This window comes from Phascolarctos cinereus, unplaced genomic scaffold (genome assembly GCF_003287225.1).
Source record: "Phascolarctos cinereus isolate Bilbo 61053 unplaced genomic scaffold, phaCin_HiC Scaffold_5;HRSCAF=322, whole genome shotgun sequence".
NCBI classification, from domain to species: Eukaryota; Metazoa; Chordata; class Mammalia; order Diprotodontia; family Phascolarctidae; genus Phascolarctos; species Phascolarctos cinereus.
The window spans coordinates 140,344,552-140,365,934 of record NW_027555958.1 but is presented as its reverse complement, the minus strand read 5'-3'; the positions used below and the strand labels follow the sequence as shown (position 1 = coordinate 140,365,934).

Below are 21,383 nucleotides of genomic sequence, written 5' to 3'. Positions count from 1 at the left end.
ATCAACATTTCTACATATTACCAACAAAGCCCAACAGCAAGATAGAAAGAGAAACTCCATGTAAAGTTACTGTGGACATTATGAAATATTTAGGAGTCTATGTACTGAAACAAACCCAGGAACTATATGAACACAATTACAAAACACTTTTTAAAAAAAAGATTCATTAATTTATTTTTAGTTTTCAACATTCACTTCCAGAACATTCTGAGTTCTAAATTTTCTCCCCATATCATCCCTCCCCCAACCCCAAGACAGCATGCATTCTGAATACCCTTTCCCCTAATCTGCCCTCCCTTCTATCTCCCCCCCACCCTTCTCTTATCCCCTTCTTCTATTTTCCTGTAGGGCAGGATAGATTTCTATACCCATTGCCTGTATATCTTATTTCCCAGATGCACGTGAAAACAATTTTTTAACATTTGGTTTTAAAACTCTGGGTTCCAAATGTTCTCCCTTCCTCCATCCCCACCCACCCTCATTGAGAAGGCAAGCAACTCAATACAGGTTATACTTATGTAGTCATGCAAAACACTTCCATAGTAGTCCTGCTGTGGAAAACTAACTATATTTCCCTTCATCCTATCCTGTCCCCTATTTATTCTATTTTCTCTTTTGACCCTCTCCCTCCTCAGAAGTGTTTACTTCTGATTATCCCCTCCCCCAATCTGTCCTCCCCTTTATCATCCATCCCACTGCTCTCTTATCCTTTTCCTCTCTATTTTCCTATAGGGTAAGATAACTTTCCATATTCCCTCCTTAAGCCAAATCTGATGAGAATAAGATTAACTCATTCCCTCTCACCTTCCCCCACTTCTCCACTATAAAAGCCTTTTCTTGTCTGTTTTATGTGAGATAATTTACCCCATTCTACCTCTCCCTTTCTCCTTTTCCCAGTATAATCCTCTCACCCCTTAATTTTATTCTCCAGATATCACCAATTCATCTTCAACTCGCCTTGTGCCCTCTATCTATCAATCTATCTATACATATAATTTTTTCCCCTCCAACTACCCTAATACTGACAAAGGTCTCATGAGTTACAAATATCATTTTTCCACATGGGAATGTAAACAGTTCAACCTTAATAAGTCCCTTATAATTTCTCTTCCCTGTTTAACTCTTCATGCTTCTCTTGAGTCTTGTATTTAAATGTCAAATTTTCTATTTAGCTCTGGTCTTTTCATCAAGAATACTTAAAAGTCCTCTATTTCACTGAATGCCAATTTTTTTCCCCTGAAGGATTATACTCAGTTTTGCTGTGTAGGTGATTCTTGGCTGTAATCCTGTCTCTTTTGCCCTCTGGAATATCATATTACAAGCTCTCCTGTCCCTTAATGTAGAAGCTACTAAATTCTGTGTTATCCTGATTGTGTTTCCACAATACTTGAATTGTTTCTTTCTGGCTGCCCGCAATATTTTCTCCTTGACCTGGGAACTCTGGAATTTGGCTACAGTATTCCTAGGAGTCTTCCTTTGGGGATCTCTTTCAGGTCACTGGTTCTAGAATATCAAGGCAGTTTTCCTTGATAATTTCTTGAAAGATGATGTCTAGGCTCTTTTTTTTGATCATGGCTTTCAGATAGTCCAATAAAATTTTAGATTATCTCTCCTGGGTCTGTTTCCAGTTGTTTTTCCAATGAGATAGTTCACATTGTTTTCTACTTTTGCATTCTTTTGGTTTTGTTTTACAATGTCTTGATTTCTCATAAAGTCACTAGCTTCCAATTATTCCACTAGAATTTTTAAGGAAATATTTTCTTCAGTAAGCTTTTGGACTTCCTTTTCCATTTGGCCAATTTTTCTTTTTAGGGCATTTTTCTCCTCATTGGCTTTTTGGACCTCTTTTGCCATTTGGGTTAGGCTATTTTCTAAGGTGTTATTTTCTTAAGTACTTTTTTTTGGGTCTCCTTTAGCAAGCTGTTGACTTGTTTTTCATGATTTTCTAGTATCACTCTCATTTCTCTTCCCAGTTTTTCCTCTACTTCTCTTACTTGCTTTTCAAAATCCTTTTTGAGCTCTTCCATGGCCTGAGACTGATTCATATTTTTCTTGGAGGCTTTGGATGTAGGAGCTTTGACTTTGTTGTCTTCTTCTGGTTGTATGTTTTGATCTTCTTTGTCACCAAAGAAAGATTCTATGGTCTTACTTTTTTTTTTTGCACACTTTGCTCATGTTCCCAGCCAATTACTTGAGTTTTAAATTCTTTGTTAAGTTAGGGAGCAGTTTCCAGTGTGAAGAATGTACTGTCCCAAGCTTTGGGGGTTTTGTGCAGCTGTTTTCAGAGATACTTCTAGGGACCCGTAAGTTGTCAGTTCTTCCAACGTGGTATATGATCAAGGGCAAGGTGTTTACTCCTTTCCTGGTCTGTGCTCTGGTCTATGAGTGACCACAAGCACTCTTTTCTGCCTTGGAACTGTAAGGAGGATTTTCTCTTCACCACCACTACAAGCTCCACCACACCAGCATTCCTCCTCTCCCCAGGATCGCCATCCAGAAGTGTGACCCAGATCCAAGCATGGGCAAAGCAAGAGAATCCTGCCTCAGTGCCAGCAAAGAGATCCCTGCAATCTCTCTCTGATCAGCTGTTTGATCCCCTCCTCTATCTGTGGGCTGAGAGCTCCAGAAGCAGCCACTCCCCAGGGACTGCGCCGGGACAGTGGACTGAGCTCCTCTCTCACCATGGTTGACAGACCTTTTCTGCCAACCTTCTCAGTTGTCTTTGGTGTTTGTGGGTTGAGAAGTCTGGAAACCACCACAGCTGCTTGTGATTCAGTCCTCTGAGGGCTGCTCCAGGTTTTCTGAGGCCTGGTCTTTGTTGGCGTAGCCTACACTGAACTGTGCTCCTCTCCCAGGCCAGTGCAAGAGACCTTTCCTGTCGACCTCCCAGGCTGTTTTGGGCTGGAAATTTGTTTCACTATCTTTTTGTGGGTTCTGGTGCTCTAGAATTTATTTACAGCCATTTTTTCACAGGTATTTGGAGGGGTTTGGGGGAGAGCTCAAGCAAGTCACTGCTTTTACTCTGCCATTTTGGCTCTGCCCAACTCAATCTCATTTTTTAAAACAGGATTACCAAAATAGTAATTGAGGGGAATGCTGTATATAAAGTTTACCTAGATTTTAGCAAAGTTTTTAATAAAACATCTCATATCTTGAGGGGAAAATGGAAAGGTATAGATTAGAATGACAATAATACAATCAGAATCAGAACTGGTTGGCTAACTGGGCTCAAAAAGTATCAATTAATGGCCCAGTGTCAGCATGGCAGGTCTCCAATGGAGTATCCCAAGGATCTGTACTTGTCCATTTTTATGAATGACTTGGATAAAAGCATAGATGGTATGCTCATCAGATTTACAAATGACACAATGCTGGGGGGAGGGGAAGAGAGACTGAAGGAAGTAACACAATGGATAATAAAGTCAGGATCCAAAAGGTTTGATAGACTAGATGAACAGTCGGCTGAATCTAATAAGATACATACAACAGAGATAAATATAGTCTTGCACTTGGGTACAAGAAATCAACTCCAGAAACATAAGATGAGAACAGCCCAGACGGACAGTAAATGTTCTGAAAAGGATTTGGAGTTTTAGTGGACTGCAAATTCAATGAATGATCAGTGTGATGTGAAAGCCAAAAAAGCTGATGCAATCATGAACTGCATTAGGTAGGGCACAGTTTCCAAGAATAGGAGGGTAATAATCCCACTGAAATTTGCCCTTGGCAGACCTCACCCATTCAGGGCACCACAGTTTAAAAAGGACACTGATAAGCTATTAGTTTGTCCAGAGGAGGGCAGCCAGGATGATGAAAGACACTGAGTTCATAACATAAGGGTCATCTGAAGGAACTGGGCATGTTTAGCATAGAAAAAAGAAAATTCAGGTGAAACGTAGTAGTTCTTTTCCAATATTTGAAGGGCTGTCATATACAGGAAGGATTATACTTTTCCTGTTTGGCCCCAGAGGGAAGAACCAGGAGCAATGAGTAGAAACAATGGACGTCATTTAGGATTTATACTTCCTAACAATCGGAGCTATCAAAAAATGGAATGGCTTCCCTCAGTGGGACATTGGGTCCACTCTCATTGGAGGTCTTTAAGCAGAAGCTGGTTGACCACCTAATGGGTATGTTATGGTGGTGGTTCCTTCATGTGCAGGTGAGATTAGATGGCCAATGGGGTCCCTTCCAACACTTACATTTTGTGATTTGTATCACTAGCAACTAGCACGATACCTGGCACACATTAGGTACTTGATAAATTCTTTTTAATTCCTTCATACCCTTTTGATCCAGAAATCCTGTTACTAGGCATATATTCCAAGGAGTTCAAAGTCAAAAGAAAAGGTCCCATCGGTACAAAAACATGTATAACAGCACTTTTTATGAGAGCAAAGAAATAGAAGGAAAGTGGTGGTCATTCATTGGGGAATGGCTGAACAAACTGTGGCATATGAATGTAATAGAATATAATACTATAAGAAACAATGACTACAAAGAATCTGAACAAACTTCAGGAAATTTGTATAAATTGATTCAGAGAAAGGTAATTCTAACTAGGAGAAACAATTAATATAATGACCACAATCTTGTAAAGGAAAACAGCACCAAAAGACATCTAAACTGATTAATTCAGTGTTAACTCTAGAGAACTGGAGATGAATCATTCTTCCCTTTTCTTGGAACAGAAGTGGTAGACTATGGGTAAAGAATGACTGGCAGAATGCTGACAGATGTGTATTGGTTTATTTCATTTAACTATGCTTACTTAAGGGTTTGCAAAGAAGGATTCTTCTAGGAGGAGGTGCCATCAGGAGATAAAAACAATGTTGTTTTTTTTTTAACTTTCAATAAAATATTTTATTAAAATTTTTTTCCTTAGGGCAATCTAATCTCATTTCCTCCCTCTGCTTAATTTTAGGCCCAGCTCTTTGTCTATCTTCAGTGTTTTCCCAATATATATAAAGTGATGAACTAGCTTTGTGGGCTATATGTCCAATTGGATATCTCAGTCTAGAGTTCTATTCCAGATAAGACTTGGTTCTTCATCCACTTGGTTTCTCCTGTGTGGATAGTTAGGCCAAAATCTTTTAAGCAGTTATGGATTATGGATGTTCTAGGAGCAGAGGTAATCATAACACCACCCACAAATAGAAGGATCTGGGGGACACTTCCTCATCTATAGGAAATACTTCTTTAATTTGAAATCTTTTCTTGATTTCTTCCAGGACAGTGGAAAACAACTTTGGTGATCATTTCTCCCATTTAATATTGACAATCAGAAAGCCATTATCTATATCTTTTACAGAATACTATATGATTTTAAGAATACCTTGTTAAAAAAAACTTTTTAGGTGTGTATTTTGCTTCTTTAACTAAAAAAAATTTTTATACTCAACAAACAATAGAAACAGTATTCTCTGTATCTTTCAGTCAATTGTGACTAAAAATCTGATATTCCATATCATTTACATGTTACTATCTCAAATTTTCAACTACAATATCCTTGATAAGACTGTAGATTATTCTCACAAAGATTTTGTATGATTGTCTCTCAATAACCTTTTTTGGTTAATAATAGGACCTGGGATTTTTTCCCCCCAAGGGTTTGGTAAGTTTCCCTCTTCTAGTTGTCTTAAGAGCCTTCAAGGCTCTGGAAATTGTGTTACTGTCACGGCAAACCTTTGTATACTTGGTCTGTTCTAGCTCCTGTGATGTTAAGAATTCAAAAGTCATGGGTCTGAGACTTCTCTGGAGCCAAGATGGCAGAGTAGAGAAAGAGCTCAGCTGAGCCCTCCTAATATTTTCCTCTAAACAACTTTAAAATTACACCTTGAATTAAATTATAGAGTGGCAGACTCAACAAAAGAAAGAGTGAAACATTTTTCCAGCCCAAGACAACTTATGAGCTTGGAAAGAGAGATATGGTATAGGAGGTTGGCCTAGAGTCAACATGGATAAAACACCAGTGGTGCGACTAGGTGGTGGTGACAGAAGCAGCAAGAGCTTCAGGATCTACCAAGCCAGAGACGGTAAGGAGACTGGTCAGAAAGAGACTACAGGGGACCCCTGTGATGGCGATGGATGCAGGACCAGATGCTATTTGGCACCTCCGTTGTCTATATTCATTTTTGGCTCATTGTTCAAGGACAGAGAGAAGCACTTTCATTCGCAGGGAGTGGAAGCCCTAGGGGAAGTATCATTTTTGGTCCCAAGGGATCAGGGACTCTGAAGAGCAATACTGATTGCAGTGCCAAGGGATCAGGAGTCCTTCCTGGGTAAAGACCAGAGTGTAGACCACAAGGGCAATGATCAAACCTCTCCTCAAATCATACCACTTTAGAAGCACCAAAAACTTGAGAACTAGCCCTGAAAACAGTAGTGCAAAAAAACCTGAAGCTTGAGCTGGTACACCTCCAACTCCCTCATGGTTAAAGAGCCAAACGTTAGTACAGAGTTCCAAATCAAGAAACAGAGTGAAAAAAATAAGCTACAACAAAAAAAGAACCTGACCATAAAAAGCTACTATGAGGACAGTAAAGATCAAGACAAACTCAGAAGACAATGAAGTCAAAATAGCTACAAGCAAAGCCTCAAAGGAAAAAAAAATATGAATTGGATACAAGTCCAACAAGAATTCCTGGAAGAACTAAAAAATTATTTTAAAAATCAATTAAGAGTGATAGGGGAAACATTAAGCAAAGAAATAAAAGCAAAGAAAGAAAATTATGAAAAGAGAACTAACAGCTTGGTAAAAGAGGCACCAAAAATACTGAAGAAAATACCTTAAAAAACAGAAATGTCCAAATGGAAAAAGAGGTGTAAAAATTCACTGATGAAAAATCATTCCTTGAAAAGCAGAATTGGCCAAATGGAAAAAGAGGTACAAAAGCTCACTGAGAAAATAATTCCTTCAAAATTTGAATTGGGCAAGTGGAAATTAATGACTCCATGAGACATCAAGAAACAATAAAAGAAAGCCAAAGGAATGAGAAAAAAATATAAGAAGATGTGAAATATCTCATAGAAAAAACCATTGATCTGAAAAACAGATCAAGGAGAGATAATTTAATAATTATTGGACTAACTATAAGCCATGATTTAAAAAACAAATAGCCTAGACATCATATTTCAAGAAACTGTCAAGGAAAACTATCTTGATGTCCTTAAACAGAGGGTAAAATAAAAACTAAAGAATCAGTGATCACTACCTGAAAGAGATCCAAAAATGAAAACCCCTAGGATTATTATAGCCAAATTCTAAAGCTACCAGGTCAAAGAGAAAATACTTTAAACAGCCAGAAAGAAACCATTGAAATACCATGGCATTATAGTCAGAACCACACAAGATTTACCACATTAAAGGAGTAGAGGGCTTGGAATATGCTATTCTAGAAGGCAAAGGAGGTAGGATTACAATTAAGAATAACCTACTCAGCAAACTGAGCATAATCCATCATAGGAAAAAATGGATGTTTAATGAAATAAAAGACTTTTCAGTATTCCTGATGAAAAGATCAGTGCTGAATAGAAAACTTGACTTTCAAATACAAAACTAAAGAGAAGCACAAAAAGATAAATATGAAAGAGAAATCATAAGGGACTCAATAAGGTTAAACTGTTTACCTTTCTATAAATGGAAGATGACACACACATTTTTCAAGACCTTTGTCATTATTAGTGCAGTTAGAAGGATTTTACATAGAAAGAGGATTCCAGAGTGAGTCAATTATGTCGGGAAGATGTAAAAAAATGGATAAGTGAGAAAGTGGGATCCCTAGGAAGAGGGAAAAGGGAGAAGGGAGAGGAAGAATCGAGGAAATCATCTCACATAAAAAAAAGTTTGCAAGGGAGAGCTTACAGTAGAGGGGAAAATGGTGTGAGAGAGGAGCAAGCGATGCTTGAACCTCACTCACATCTAAATTGGTTCAAAGAGGGAAAAAATATATATACATTCTCAATTAGTAATAGATATCTATCTTACCCAAAAGGAAAGTAGGAGGGGAAAGGGATAAGAGAAAAGGTGGGGTAATAAAAGGGAGTACAGATAAAAAAAAAGCAGTGGTCAGAAGCAAAACAGACTTTAGAGAAGGAATTCGATAAAAAGAGAGAAAGATAAACAAGAAAATAAGATGGGATGAAAGGCAGAGTTAGTAGTCATAAATGTGAATGTGAATGGGATGAACTCACCCATAAATTGGAAGTAGAAAGCAGAATGGATTAGAAACCAGAATTCAGCAATATGTTGTTTATAAGAAACACTTGAAACAGAGAGACACACAGAGAATTAAAATAAGGAGCCGGAGCAGAATCTATTATACTTCAGCTAAAGTTAAAAGGGTAGGGGTAGCAATCATGATCTCAGACAAAGGAAAAGCAAAAATAGAACTAATTAAAAGAGATAAGCAGGGAAACTACATCTTGCTAAGAGGAACTATATACCATGAAGTAATACCAATATATATGCACCAAACTGCATAGCATCCAAATCTTTAAAGGAAAAGTTAAATGAATTAACAGGAGCAAATAGACAGTAAAACTATACTATTGGGAGACCTCAACTTTCCCCTCTCAGAACTAGATAAATCTAACCACAAAATAAATAAGAAAGAAGTCAAGGAAATAACCAGAATCTTAGAAAAGTTAGATATGACAGTCTTTGGAGAAAAATGAATGGGAATAGAAAGGATTATACCTTTCCCATGGCATTTCCACAAAAATTGACCATATGTTAATTGGGATATAAATACCTCACAATCAAATGAAGAAAGGAAGAAATATTCAATGCATCCTTTTCAGATCATTATTCAATAAAAATTACATTGAATAAAGAGCCATGGAAGAACAGACTAAAAATTAATTGGACACTAAATAATCTAATCCTAAAGAATGAGTGAGTCAAAGAACAAATCATAGAAACAAACAATTATTTAATGAAAGAGAGTGACAGCAACAAGAAAACATTCTAAAACTTTGGGATGCAGCCAAAGCAGTACTTAGGGAAAATTTTATGTCTCTAAAAGTATACATAAATAAAATAGAGATACAGCAGATCAATGAAATGGACACGCAACTAAAAAAATGGACAAAGAACAAATAAAAATCCTTAAACACCAAAATGGAAACCCTGCATATCAAAGAAGAGATTCATAAAATCGAAGCAAAAAAAATTAAACTAGGAGCTGGTTTTCTGGGGGGAAAATCCAATACAATAAACTACTGGTTAATTTCATTTAAAAAAATAGGAAAATTAAATTACTAGAATAAAAAATGAAAAGAGTGAATGAACCACCAAATGAAGTTGAAGTTGAAGCAATTATTAGGAGTTATTTTGTCCAATTATATGCCAGAAAAACTAACAACCTAAGTGAAATAGATGAATATTTATAAAAAATTGCCTCGATTAAAAGATGAGGAAATAGAATACTTAAATAACCCTATCTTAGAAAAAGAAATTGAACAAGCCATCTTTGAGCTCCCTAAGTAAAAATCCACAGGACCAAATGGATTTACAAATGAATTCACAAATGAATTCAACCAAACATTTAAGGCACAATTAATCCCAATAATACATAAACTATTTGAAAAAATAGGTACCCAATTCCTGGCACAAATTTTATGGTTCAGATGACACAAATATGGTTCTGATACCAAAACCAGGGAGAGAAAAAGCAGAGAAAGAAAACTACTGACCAATTTCCTTAATGAATATCAATGAAAAATCTTAAATAAAATAGTAGCAAGGAAATTACAGCAATGTATTATAAAGATCATTATGACCAAAATGGAATTTATACCAAGAATGCAGGTCTAGTTCAATATTAGGAAAACTTATCAGCATAATTAACTATCTCAATAACAAAAATCATAACACTATATCAGCAGGTGCAGAAAAGGCCTTTGATAAAATATAATACCCATTCCTACTAAAAACACTAGGAAGCGTAAGAATCAATGGAGTGTTTCTTAAAATGATAAGCAGTATCCATCTAAAACCAAGAACAAGCATTATCTGTAATGGGGATAAACTTGAAGCCTTCCCAATAAAATCAGAAATGAAATAAGGATATACATCATCACCATTATTATTCAATATTGTATTAGAATTGCTAGCAAAAAGACAAGAAAAATAAATTGAAGGAATAAAAATGGGCAATGAGGAAAAAGAACTATTATTTTTTGCAGATGATATAGTATATTTAGAAAACCCTAGAAAATCAACCAAAACACTAGTTGAAACAACTAAGAATTTCAGTAAAGATGCAGTATATAAAACAAACCCACCTGGATCATCAATATTTTTATATACTACCAACAAAATTGGGCAGGAAGAGATAGAGAAATTCCATGTAAAATAACTGCAGACAATATGAAATACTTGGGAATCTACCTGCCAAGATAAACCCAGAAACTATATGAACACAATGACAAAACATTTTTCACACAAATAAAGCAAATCTAAACGGTTGGAGAAATATTAATTGCTCATGGGTAGATTGGGCCAATATAATAAAAATCACAATTCTACCTAAATTAATTTACTTATTCAGTACAACACCAATCCAACTACCAAAATTATTTTACATAACTAGAAAAATAACAAAATTTATCTGGAAGAACAAAAGGTCAAAAATATATCAAGGGAATCAATGAAAAAATGCAAAGAAAGGTGACCTAACAATTTTAGATTTGAAACTATATTACAAAGCAATATCCATCAAAACAATCTGGTATTGGCTAAGAAACAGAGTGGCAGACCAGTGGAATAGATTCAGTACACAATACAAAGTAGTAATTACCATAGTAATTTAATGTTTTATAAATCCAAAGATCCAAGCTTTGGGGTAAGGATTCACCATTTGACAAAAATTACTGGGAAACCGGGAAAGCAGCTCGGCAGAAACTAGAGATACCAAGATGAGGTCAAAATGGATAAATGAATTAGACATAAAAGGTGATACCATAAGAAAATTAGGGGACCACCAAAAAATTTACCTGTCACATCTATGGATAAGGGAAGAATTTATGACCCCAAAAGAGATAGGATTACAGGATGTAAAATGGATACTTTTGATTATATAAAATTAAAAAGACTTTACACAAGACTAATGCAACCAAAATTAAAAGGAAAACAGGAAACTGGGGAAAAGATTTATAGCAAGTTTCTTGCTAAAGGCCTCATTTCTCAAACATATAAGGAACTGAGCCAAATTTACAATTACAAGAGCTATTCTCCAGTTGATAAATGGTCAAAGGATATGAACAGGCAGTTTTCAGAAGAAATTGACGCTATTAAAAGTCACATGAGGCTGAGACTTTCTCATGCCCACTCGTCCCCACAGGAGTTACTAGCTGAGAATCTCAGGCCCACAAGGCTGAGCCTTTCTCATGCTCGCTTGTCCTTACGGGCGTCACCGGCCTTATGTGTTTTATCACTAATAAAACTTTTCCTCTGGCTGGAAGAAGATTTGAGTTGAATTCTTTCAGGCAGGGCCTGGCATCTCATTCTTGGGGTTCCCAGCAGCAACCCCAAAGTCCTAGACCTCTTCAGAACCAGGAGAACATTGTACACAGTAACAGCAACATTGTATGATGACTAACTTTGATAGACTTAGCTCTTCTCAGCAATGCAAGGATCCAAGACAACTCCAAAGGACTCATGATGGAAAATGTTGTCCACATCCAGAAAAAGAACTGTGGAGTCTGAATGCAGATCAAAGCACATTATTTGATCTCTCTCTCTTTTTTTCCTTTTCTTTGTTTCTTCTTACTCGTGATTTCTTCCATTGGTTCTAATTCTTCTTTACAACATGACTAATACAAAAATAGGTTCAATATGAATGTATATGTAGAGCCTATATCAAATTGCATGCCATCTTGGGGTGGGGTGGAGGAGAGATGGGGAGAAAATTTGGAACTCAAAATCTTACGGAAGTGAATGTTGAAAACTCAAAATAAATAAATCAATTAAAAAAAGTCATATGAAAAATGCTCTAAAATTACTCTTGATCACAGAAATGCAAATTAAAACAACTCTGGGGTACCACTTCAACTTAACAGATTGGCTGATATAACAGAGAAGGAAAATGAGAAATGTTGGAGGGATATGGGAAAATTGGGACAGTAATGGACTGTGTTGGTAGAGTTGTGAACTAATCCAACCATTCTGAAGAATAATTTGGAACTATGGCCAAAGGGCTATAAAACAGTGTATACCCAGCGATACCATTACTAGGTCTGTATCCCAAAGAGATCAAAGAAAAGGGAAAAGGACCTATTTGTACAAAAACATTCACAGTGGCTCTTTTTGTGGTGCTAAAGAACTGAAACTGAAGAGATGCTCATCAATTGGGGAATGGCTAAACATGCTGATTGTGATGAAATACTATTGTGCTATAGGATGTAACAAAGGGGACAGTTTCAGAAAAACCTGGAAAGACTTACATGAGCTGATATAAGGTGAAGTTAGCAGAGCCAGGAGAACAACACACAGTATCAGTAATGTGGTAAAGATGATCAACTGTGAAAGACTTAGCTACTCTGATCAAGACGATGATCCAAGACAATTCCAAAGGATCCATGATGAAAGATGCTATCCCCCTCAGAGAGAGAAAAGATGAACTCTGAATGCCAATCAAGCATTCTTTCTTAAACTTTCCTTATTTTTATTGTTTTATTTTGTTTGTGTCCTCTTTCACAACATGGCTAAGTGGAAATATATTTTGTATGACTTCACATGTATAATTGATATCAAATTGTTAGCTTTCTCAAAGAGTGGGTACAGGCAAGAAAGAGGTGGGGGAAAATTTGGAACTCAAAATTTAAAATAATGAGTATTAAAAATTTTTTAAATGTTCACATGTAATTGGGAAATATTTAATAAAATACTTTTTTTTTAAAAAGTCATGGTTCCACTGTCACTGATGGGCAAAAACGTTTGTAAGAGAAATCTCAACAGGTTTTTTAAAAATCTGGTTGCTGTTCTTCTAGTTTCATCTTTAAATCTTCTTGGGGTGATTTAATTTACTCTAAGGTGCTATTTACCTTATTGAAAAAGTTTGTTTGGTTTTTTTTAAGGCAGTTGGGGTTAAGTGACTTGCCCAGGGTCATACAGCTAATAAGTTTCAAGTGTTTGGTCTGAGGCTGGATTTGAACTCACATCCTCCTGACTTCAGGGCTGGTGCTCTATCCACTGCACCACCTAGCTGCCCCAAAAAAGTTTTTTTAAAAAGGCATGTTTATGAGGGGGACAGAGAAGATCTGCAATTGATTAAAAGTTGGTATTTGGGAATTTTTTTCTTTCAAGTTTTGGTTTAGAAGCTTTGCTAGAAGATCAGAAGAAATAGGTCGTTTTGCAACTGTTTTCATTGGATTAGAAGAATATTGTCACAGAAAGGCCAGCACTCCAAGCCCACGCTGGGAAATGGAGATACAAAGAAGGTAAAGCACAGCTGAGAAGAATGAATATATCAACTATCCCTTAGCTATCCCCTCTTTCTACTTAAGTTAGTTGTTCGATGTACCTTTAATTTAACCCTTTGCCCATCCTGACAAAGACAAAGTCCAACCTTTCTCAGCAGTTCTGATTACTAAAGATATTTTAAAACACATATGTGTGGGGAAATATTTAGAGAGAACAAGTTTCTTGTTTTCTTCTCAAAACATTCGTTTTATACACACACACACACACACACACACACACATATTACACATAAACATGAGTGACAAAGCACAGATGATGACAGTAAATTTTCTCGTATTTATGGGCTCAATTCCTGGCCCAGGCATAAATGGAAACCATATCCTTGGCTTCATTAACACTATATCTTAATACTAATCAGCCCAGACCTACTTAAGGGCCTTTCTTGCTTTAAATTGAAAAAAAAAACCCAAAAAAACACCAGCCTGAAATGAACTGCTAAACTGCTTATTTTATAGTGGGAAGAAACATCCAGAAAGGGCTATTAATAGTAGCACTATATTCCCAGCTAACCCATGGGCTACCTGGTTTTATAACTTGATCTGATGAGTGCAGATACAGTGACGGGATGTTGTATGGAATTTACTTTCCAGCACAAATATTAAGCATTCTTCATGTGTACATAAGGCTATGGTTTCAAGAGCTAATGGAACAGGCTAGGGAAAACATTCTTTACAAACAGAGAGAGAAAACTCAGGTACCGATGGGTTATTCACAAGCAAAGAACAACATCTCTGTTTGGAGTAACAGAGAAAGGCAGGGTTAAACCTATGATCTTGCAGTATGCCATCCGGGGGCTCCTGAAAGATGAAGTTTATGCATATTTGGTTCCAAAGCCATACCATGTACAGTTTCTAGAAGTAAAAAGGCCAACCAACTAGCCATTTGCCTGTTTTGGACATGACTTCCTAGGAACTCCTTTTCTGTCACTCCCTAGCTTTTGATCCCTTCCAAATGCCTTTTTTTAAGGTCCCTAATCTTACAAGGCCTAAAGCATCCCACTTGCCCTGCCTCTGCCAAGAGTGACTCCTTCTTTCTAATGCTGGCCGTCTCTATAGTAACAGGCTGGAAAAGCTGCTACAGCATGAAAGAACTGTTCTCAGCAGTGGTTTTACGCAAGCAGTGGGCCCAAAGGCCAGAGACTTGTTAGAGAATCCTGTCCTTCCCTTACCACCACCAGTGTGCTCCATGAAGGGAAGCCGTTGAGAAAATGGTGAAATCTTAAACAGGATGGGAGAGGATGGAAACTAAGCTTGCGAAGAAGAGGTGTGGCATTTGGGAGGGACTTAATTTTGAAAGGAAAAAAAATATGCAGAATTTGAGAAAAACCCAAAACATGGATAAAATGAAATGAATGACAAATAATGATTAAGGATTTTCACCTACACGGACTTGGTAGCTTATACACCATGGTCTGTGCTTCATAATATTAACTTGGATTATATTCACATTTAGAAATGTTAATAAAAACAGTTAATATTTTTTATAGAGTACCCAAAAGGCACTTGGGTTACAGAGTAATGATTACATACAGTTTCTGCCCTTTAATAAACTTATAATCTGCAATGGGTAGAATGTAAACACTTTAGGAATAAGGATCATCTTTCTTTGTGTTAATATCTTTCATGCTAGGATAGTGCATGAGTAACAAATGTTTTTGACTGATTGGTGGTAAATGAATAGAAAGGGAATGAACTTGTGATTTCTTTGGTTTAGGAAATTCCCTATACTAACACAGGTTGGCATCTTCTCTGCAATTTGTAGTCTCAGAGTTGCCAGCAAGGAAATGCTAAGTGATTTGCACAGGTCACACGCTGAGATCTGAACCCAGGTCTTCCTTGTTCTAGTTGTCTCATTAGCCATTAGTAAACAGCCAATAACTAAATACAGCAACACCTTTATTAATAAAGGGGATATATTTCAAAGGCAAGTTTTATGGGCAAAAACATTGCTACCAAAGGTGGAAGCAATATAGGGTAGTACAGTGATCCATTCTAGCACCTAAATCCTCTCCTTACCCCTGCTTTTAGGAGTCTATTTTTCATTCCCTCTATGCCCAAGCCCAATTTTATTAAAAGGAGTTTCATTTCCAGAGCATTCACTGATAGAAGCATCACTATACATTTTCCTAGTTTTCCACTGTCCCAGGTTATGCTAAGTGAGCTATTTTCCCAAAGATTAAAGTTACTTTAAATTCAATCTGTAGCAGTGTAATGTAGTAAAAGTAGTAGACTAGGTTTCAAAAAAACAGTGTTTTGGTTCTAATTCTGCATCAATGAGTTTGCTTGGGCAAATCACTCGATATCTCTGGGCCTCAGTTTCATCATCTTTAAAATGGGGATATGAACGCTGGCCTTGCCACCCTTAGAGGCTGTTAGGTGGCACAGTGGACAAAGCCCTGGTCTTAGACAGATCTGAAACAATAATAATAATAACTAACATTTATGGAGAGTTTACTATATGTTGGGCACTGTGCTTAGCACTTTGTAATTATTATCTTATTTGACCCTCGCAATACCCAGCGAGGTAGGTGCTATTATTAATAATACAAATTTTATAGATAAGAAAACTGTGGCAAACAGAGGTTAAAGTGACTTGTTCAAGGTCACACAGCTACTAAGTGTCTGAGGCCAGATTTTAATTCAGGTCTTCCTGATTCCAGGCCAGGCACTCTATGCACGATACCACCTAGCTGCCTAATTTGCTTTATATACTTACTAGTTATGTGATTCTAGGCAGGTCACTTAATGGCTTTTGGCCTCTACTTTCTCATCTGGAAAATAGGGATGCAAGTAGGCCAATAATAACATCTGTTTCACAGGGTTGTTGTGAGGATCAAATGCAATGATATCTCTAAAGGGCTTTGCAAAATTTAAAGGTGTGTACAAATATTAATAATTATTATTAGTTTGTTACAAAGATTAAATAGGATAACATGAAGGTGTTTTGAAAGCTATAAAGGTAATCATTACTACTACTAGTATATTTATTTTTCAATCTGTTTTTATATTGTCAACCATATTAGGTTCAGAAAATCTGTATGCAACTAAGCACCAGAAAAATCTCTATTCTATTTTTTAAAATATCCTCAGATATTGGCAACTTCTCACCTACAAAAGAGAACATTCATTCAAAAACCATTAACCAACACTACATGCAGAGCACTATGTTAGGTGCTAAGAAATACAGAGCTTAGATAAGATATGGTCCTTGCCCTCCTGAGGCTCATAGTCAAACAGGGGATAAAACACAGAGATCACCGCAATATAGAACAAGACTTGCCACCTGCATATGCACATGTTGGCTCCTTCAGACATACCAGACACACCAGACACACTACTTTCACTTTTCTCTTTGCATTCCCAGAGACCAGCATAGAGCCTAGCACATAGTTAGGTGCTGAATAAATTATTTGTTGACTGATTATCTACATAGGGATCAGGGAAGGCTTCATAGAGTAGATGTCATTTGAGTTGAGTTTTAAAGAATGAGTACAGACTCATCAAGAGGTTCTCAAACTTATTTGGCCTACCACCACCTTTAAAAAAAAATTACTCAGTGCCTCCCCGGAAATCTACTTTCTTTAACCCTTTAGTAGTTTTTAAAAATTTGAATCATTTAAAAAATACAATTTTTTTTAAAAAGACACATCTTAAATTTAATAATTTATTGTAGATTTGTAGGTTTTTTTCCTGCATTAAAATTTTGATGACACAATATTGCATCATATAACTGCACAGTATCATATTGTAAACAAGTCATTAAACACACATATTCCTGCCGATGCATGTTGGACTTCCTGACAAGGTATGACACGTTTGTTTGCCAACACTTGCTTGTTAAGACCTGCTGGTGGTCTGGGCCATTAATTCGTTATAACTTGCATTTTGTGTGCTTATGTGGATAATAACGTAATCACTATGACTTTAATTCTGTTACACAATAGATAAAACATGTATGAACAGTTTTTCAAAATTTTCTTATCTCCTCTTCTTTCCTTATGCTTCCACTACCTTCCCCTCCCTCTTTTTTTTTTTTTTTTTGCTTTTTGGTGAGGCAATTGGGGTTAAGTGACTTGCCTAGAATCACACAGCTAGTGAGTGTTATGTGTCTGAGGCCAGGTTTGAACTCAGGTCCTCCTGACCTGAGCACCAGGCTCTACCACTGTACCACCTAGCTGCCCCTCCCCCCTCACTTTTATTCAATGCCCCCCAATTGCACTGGAGGCTACCACCACCCACCTGGATCGTTTCAGTATCACCCACTTTGGGAACCTATGGACTCATCAGTAAGGGAAAGAAGGAATTCCAAACATAAGAAGTACCAGAAGCATGTGTGCATGGTATATCTGGGGAACAAAGAATAGACTCCATTTTACTTATTACATATAAAGTGCAGAACATATTAGCTATAAGGCTGAAGAGGTAAGGTGATGACAGATTTTGGAAGGAAGTCATCAGGCAAGCCACTGAAGATTTTTGAGTAAAGTGACATGACCAAATCTATACAAAAGAAAGATTATTTTGGCAGCACTATAAAAGATGAATTAGAAGAAAGAGAGAGCAAAGGTGAAAAAATGTTAAACAACATAAAGACTACACCACAGCCCAGGAGGGAAAAATCTAAAAAGAAAAAGACAAAAATAGAATTCTGCATAGCAAAGACAATTAGGATAGTGCTACTTTTCTTTGTGAAATACCTGAGATAGCCAGGCACTGAGGTTTTATTTCCCGGTTTCATGCCAGTCCAATTCAATCCAACAAACATTAAATGCCAACTATGTGCCAGGGATAGTGCTAAGCACTGGGGATAAAATAAATAAAAAGCCAGTTCCTATGCTCAAGGAGCTTACAATCTAATGGGGGTGGTGGGAGATAGCACACAAAAGGCAGAAGGAAGGTGAGGGTAGGGGTGAGAGGCCAGGTGGTGCCCAGCAGGTGAGCATCTTGTTCTATGGAATTGAAACCAGGAAGGGTAGAGATGAGGAATGAAATGAGCCCAAAGGTCTAATTTCTGCCCTCTATAAAGGAAGGCACTGGGAAGAGTTTGGTATTCCACCCTCCAATCAGAAGGGAGAGGAGGTTGAGGGTGGTGGTATCAGACATGGCTTGAACCAACAGCACAGCAACGAGACTACAGGAGATGAGGGATGGAAGTCTTATCTTGTTCAAAGGAGCTGAAACCAGGCAGCACAGTAGATGCCATTTTAGTTCAGTCAAGTTTTTCCTCTCATAGTGTTTGGAAGAGAATTTATCTCATGTTTTATGTTCTTATAAATCCTCCAGGTGAAGCCAACAAGAAATTGTTAATAATCCACGACATACCAAATACTGTGCTAGTGCTGGGGATACTTTTGTTGTTCAGTTGTTTCAGTCCTGTCTGACTCTTTGTGATCCCATTTGGGGTTTTCTTGGCAAAAACACTGGAGTGGTCTGCCATCTCCTTTTCCAGCTCATTTTACAGATAAGGAAACTAAGGTAAACAGGGTTAAGTGACTTCCCCAGGTCACACAGCTAATAAATGTCTGAGGCTGGATTTGACCACAGGAGATGAATCTTCCTGACTTCAGGCCTAGCATTCTAGCCATTGTACCCTCTGGGGCTCCAAAGAAGGATAATAAATAAATAAATAAATAAATAAATCCCTGCTCTCAGGGAGCTCAGTTTAATGGGGGAAGATATAACTACCATTTATTTAAGACTTCAAAGTTTGCAAAGGGCTTTATATTTCTTATCTCATTTGATCCTCCACAATGTTAAGTCTTTTAATAACACACTGAACTTTCTCTCTTGACTCTTGAATTTGGGTCGTTGGTCCCGCCTCCCAACACCCCCCAGAACTTCCTCTCTAAAGAATGCTAATGCTAAGTAATGATTAGCTGTTTTGGCTCCCAGTCCCAACGAGCACACTGGTAAGATAATACCAATGGAATACTTAACAATATGAACATAAAGTCATAAAAATCCTCAAAACGAGTTACAGCTGCAGGTTCGTAAGACTTTGAGCTGAAAAAGGGCCTTAGAAATGAGAGCCTAACTCCCTCATTTTACAAATAAGGAAACTGAAGCCCAGAAATATGAAGTGACTTGCCTAAAGTTACACAGTTTATAGCAGGCATTCTTATATTTTGTGTGTGTGTGTGTGTGTGTGCGCGCGTGCACGTGTTAGACTCCTTTTGCAGTCTAGTGAAGTCTATGGATCATTTCTCAGAATAATGTTTCCAAACAATTGAAGGAAATGCTCAATTTGATCTAGAGGAGAGTGAAAATAAAGATACAATTTTTTTCTTATCCAAATTTATGGATCCTGTGAAATCTTCAGGTTCATGGACCTCAGGTTAGAACCCCTGGTTCTTAAAAACCCTTGGCTTTTAAGGTAGAATGTAGAATAGGGAGGACATCTTGTCTAAACAATCATCAAGCATCTATTAAGTGCTTACAATATACCAGGAACAGTGCCGAACACAGCAGATACAAAGACAAAAGCAAAATAGTCCATTCCCTCAGGGGGCTTACATTCTAATGGGAAGAGGCTACTTGCACATATATAAGTATATTCGACACATGTAAAGCAGATGCACTCTATCCTTGGATAGGCCGGCACTGGCAGTTCTCAGGACCAGGAAAAGACTCCTGAAGAAGGGGATGCAAGCTAATTCTTGAAGGAAACCAGGAATAAGAAAGTAGAATAAGAAAAGTGAAGTAATTTGCCCCAAGTCACACAAACGGTAAATTGCAAAAATGAATTGAAACTCAAGTCTTCTGACTCCCAATCCTGTGTTCTTTTATTCAGCCCCATCTTATGTACTATATTTGTTTCTGACCATCATGAACAAAAACCAGCCTGCAAAAAATACAATTCAATTAAGCTGAAATTAGTCAGGAGGTTTTGGAGAAAAGGTGATAGGAAGCTTCATTTGAAGTAGGCAATAATATAGCAAAGACTATGTACTCCCCAAAGCATAATGCTGTATCCTCACACTGGGTGCCTAATAAATGTTGATGATCATGGTAAATTGGTTTGGGGGAAATTTGGTTATCTATAAATTATGAAGTATAAAGCAGTCTATAAATTACAAAGTATAAAGCACTTATTAAGTGCTTACTAAGTTTCAAGCACTGTGAATTATAAATTTTATGCCTGCTTATAGGTCACTATGCTAGCTGAATATATAATATTTCCCAGTTTCATATAGGCAGGCTCTTCTAGTTGCTTCCACCTGGCATCTACCTTTGGTTTCATTATTTATCACTCTTTACAACCTCAGACTTTTCCTTAAGAATCACATACTGGTCAGTTAACGAATTGCTGGCTCTCTCGATGTTTAAAAGCAATGTGGGGAGATAAAATTGGAAGATGAAAAAAATACAAGATAGCAATGAGGAGAGGGGTATGGATGCTGATTACTATAACCAGATCAACACAGTGATCCCATTTCATAGGCCTTAGAGAAAAATTGGAGGAGAGGGGATAGTAGGTTCCCCATCCCTGGCTTAGGGGTTCAAAGCAAATTTCTTAAGACTTAGTTCTGTAGATAGGTCATTATTCTATCAGAGAGGACTACCACAATCGACCACTCTTGTGCCAACAATGTTGATCACTAAAAAAAAAAATACCTTCAGTCCAAGGGCAGTATTTCACCAGGATGACATAATGAAAATTGAGGGAATACACTATTATTGTAGTTGCCTCCAAGCATAAAGAGACAGCATAGAATGAGGACAGGATGGCTGAGTATAGAAAAGACATCCATTACAGAGCAAAATGAGACATTTTAGCTTGTGGTTCTTAATACAAAAATCTTAGAACGATAAACACCAAAATCAAGATGACATTACAACACTATTTGTAGTCAGGTTAATTGTAGACTACTTAAATGTCCTTAAAACTAATTATGTGA

At 37.1% G+C, this 21,383-nt stretch overlaps 1 protein-coding gene across 1 annotated transcript in view; it reads right to left on the bottom strand.

Moving 5' to 3' along the window:
• MCM9 (minichromosome maintenance 9 homologous recombination repair factor) overlaps positions 1-21,383 on the bottom strand; it is a 187,699-nt gene that overhangs the window by 75,365 nt on the left and 90,951 nt on the right. The gene's annotated exons all lie outside the window — the stretch shown is intronic.